The sequence below is a fragment of the Pelodiscus sinensis genome, unplaced genomic scaffold (genome assembly GCF_049634645.1).
Source record: "Pelodiscus sinensis isolate JC-2024 unplaced genomic scaffold, ASM4963464v1 ctg198, whole genome shotgun sequence".
NCBI lineage: Eukaryota > Metazoa > Chordata > Testudines > Trionychidae > Pelodiscus > Pelodiscus sinensis.
In genome coordinates, this window is record NW_027465959.1 from 19,928 (window position 1) to 23,383 (window position 3,456).

At 46.4% G+C, this 3,456-nt stretch overlaps 1 long non-coding RNA gene across 2 annotated transcripts; it reads right to left on the minus strand.

Annotated features, from left to right (window-relative positions):
- Nucleotides 1–677: 677 nt before the first annotated feature.
- LOC142825358 (uncharacterized) lies at nucleotides 678–2,969 on the minus strand. 2 transcript variants are annotated; one of them, XR_012899759.1, is made up of 5 exons: nucleotides 2,901–2,969; nucleotides 2,226–2,417; nucleotides 1,301–1,417; nucleotides 1,007–1,151; nucleotides 678–783 (listed from the first exon to the last, which is right to left on the minus strand). It is a non-coding gene; the product is annotated as an uncharacterized LOC142825358 (long non-coding RNA). The 2 variants fall into 2 exon arrangements; XR_012899758.1 differs by having other exon boundaries at nucleotides 2,226–2,420; nucleotides 2,901–2,966.
- Between the last annotated feature and the right edge of the window lie 487 nt (nucleotides 2,970–3,456).

Below are 3,456 nucleotides of genomic sequence, written 5' to 3' on the forward strand. Positions count from 1 at the left end.
TGAATTTTCCCAGTGACATGCACCCGGTGAACCACATTTCCCAAGTGAAATGCACAGCATGCACAAAAACCAAAACCCCTGATCGGGACCATACTTAACTTAAGAATCTGAAACCAAATCTTCCAAACCGGCAAAGACAAGTCAAACTCTTCTTCGCTCACAGAGAAATCTTCAGAGGGCACGAACACAGAACGCTTCCTATGGAAATTAAACACAATTCTCACCATTAAGGCACACACACAAAACGCAAACTACCTCAGGTTCCAAAACACGCATATGTGCAACATATCACAGGTGAATTTCCCCAGTGACATGCACCCGGTGAACCACATTTCCCAAGCAAAACACAGAGCACACACGAAAAACAAAACCCCTGATCAGAACCGTACTTAACTTGCAAATCTGAAAGCGAATCCTATGCAAACTCTTCATCTTCCAAACCGGCAAAGACACACCAAACTCTTCTCCGGTCATGGCGAAGTCTTCACATCGCACCGACGGTGAACGCTTCCTATGGAAATGGAAAACAATTCACAGTTAAGGCACGTACAACAAATGCAGACCTTCGCTTCCAAAAAACACATGTGATTTTTCCCAGTGACGTGCACCCGGTGAACCATGTTTCCCCAAGTGAAACACAGAGCACGCACAACAAACATCCCAATCAATGGCCGTACTTAACTTGCAAATGTGAAATCAAATCCACTGCCGTGAGGGAAAAATTCCCCCGCTCGCCAACTGCATCGCTGGTTTTCCAAATTAGATATCTTCTGGAGGCAGAACCTACAACAATGACAAAAATTGAACGTGACAAACAGCCTGTGCGCTAAAGACTATTGTAAGCCAGTTACATTTATGGAAATGACATCTATTTCGACATGACTCTGTCCCATTCCCCCACAAACCCTTAAATAACTAAATCAAGAATCGCATGTCACGAGACTCCTCACCACGCTAGTATCACAATGATCCCCCCCCCACGCACGTTCCACACAGCCCTCCTCACCGTTATTCCCATGCTTCCAATAATACCGACGAATCTCCACACCTATATCGCACATCTACGATCCATTCGAAGAAAGTGACAAAACTCAACACGTTCGATTGTACGGGACGATGACCACACTGATGACCAGACGACAGCACGCCACCTTACAAGCGACGACGGGCATGGAAAAACAGCATCCGAGTTTATGTAATTAGCCGAGGACCCTTTCGCAATTAGCCCACCGCACCTAGCACAGCAAAGGCCACATTGCCTTGGTCAAGGCTGCACTCAAAGCTCTAACTTAACACTTACCTCACGGACGCCACCGGTTATGCCACTTCCGCTTGCGTCTCCGTTGCTTCAAACCGCGAGGACTGAACAGGATGGACTTGCCATGCCTCGCTCCCTCGGCTCTGTACTCGAATCCTCCTGTGGCATGTCAACAACAAATTCCACATTATCGCTAAAAGCGACGATACTATGTTATTGCTCTCCGTTTGCTAAAATAACCAAAAGCCCAAAAGACCCCTGACGCATGTGTATCTATGACAAAGATGCAACTCGCTTCCTGAACGTAGCCCTCCACATTTCCCACCCCGCTGGGGCCTCTCGCTAGCTAGGACGCTCGCATCTGCCTCAGAAAACCACAACTGCATATAGAACCAAAGACAGAGATAGTGGTGATCGCTTGTGCAAACCCAGTGCATCTCTAGTGACATTCTTGCATAAATTGCTAGTTTCGTCCCCTGCAGGCTAGTTCAATTTGGCTCAAGACAGTCACGCTTTCAGGCTGGGTCCAACTCTATTTTATTGTTTGCAAACAAGTTGGGCGGAGGAGCTCGGTGCTCAAAGCAAGGTCGACCTTGAGCATTGCCTGAGCTGAAACTTTTATAGATTTCACATTCCTTCTGGTCAGCATGTTGCAACGTGATTGGTCACTGCAAGTTTACTCAATTCCCTGGCAGAAAGATTAGCAGCTTCTACAACATATGCAATCGGCTAAACAATACCTGCTGTTTCGAGCTTAAGCAATGCAGGGGAAGAAGCACGCTTAGTTTTTACTACAACATGCGCATCGCTCTCTCGGGAGAAATACTCACTTCCTCCATATAATGACCCCCCCCCCGCTCCCATCCCTCTTCACAATAGCCATGTGTGACAGGACTTCCGATCCTAAACAATGAACCTCAGCCTCACAAATCCTTCTGACCATCCAACTCTCGGAAAGACGCTTAACTTTGATGTCCCCTCCTGATCTCAAGCTCTTCTTTTCCTTTGTCTACAGGCCATCGCTCTCGTACGTCGTCGTCCCTCGGTCGGTGACGTCTTCCCGGACAAATGAACAAATGGTCACGATCCTCCGTGGAACGTGACGACCGGCATCCACATCCGGTACCGTTCTTGCCAATGAGCAAACTTCAACCGCCTACTGCTTCATTAACAAAAGACATTTCTTTTACAAAGTACACTCCCCGTGCCCCGCTGCCGCACCCCCTCGATCGCTTTTCAGGACACAGAAAATGGCTACACTTCTACATACTCCTGCTCATCCTCCCTCTCTCGCTGCCACAGTAACCCATCATTAACTAAGATGCTCTAGTGCTCTGCAGAAAACCGACACCCAGAAGAGGATGAAAGAAAAAAGTAGCAGTGACCGATTATGCAAGCCCAGTGCACTGTAACAGACAGGAAACTGAGCGTGGAGCATCTCTAGCTACAGATGGGTCACTGGCCCAGAAACACCCTTTCCTCCAGAGGAAATGCATGGTCCCTTCCTACAATGACCTTCCACCAGCATGCCTTTCCTACTCCCGTTAGCAACGGTCACTGTTTAGAGAGCTTCTATACAAAAACGAGAAGACACAACAACAGGAATGCTTCTCGTCATCAAACCCTTTGGCAGATACTTAACTAGGACGATTTGACGGGCGTTTCCCCTCTCAATGTCTCATTCCCCTCAGTAGTCGAGGACTCACGGACCTACGAGAAAAATGCATAAAAATATTCATGCATCTTGAAAATGACAACACCGATCCATACAAAATTGGACAATACTGGCAAATGCAAATAAAACCCGACTGCAAACCTGATTGCTAACTTCAGCTATATTTTTTCCCCTTTTCTTTCACGTTCAGTCATCTAAAGCCCCATGAGTACAATGAATCAGAGAGAACTTGCATTACACATTACAGTAATCTCAGAGCAGCCCCTGCCTAACCCAGCCAGAAAACTGCTATGCTTCTGCAGCAGACACTCTAGAAATCCTATTGATGCTAATGATGTGTGTTTTGCAGAATGGCTATCAGAAACAATTCCCTGTATCATCTTCCCGCATGCATTAAATATGCTACAAATAACATAAAATGCAATTAAATCACAAATCAAAAATGAGAACAGAAGAATGGTACTTTAACCAAAAATACAGCCCAGCATTACCCAATATCAACACTCACCATGATCGTAGGAGT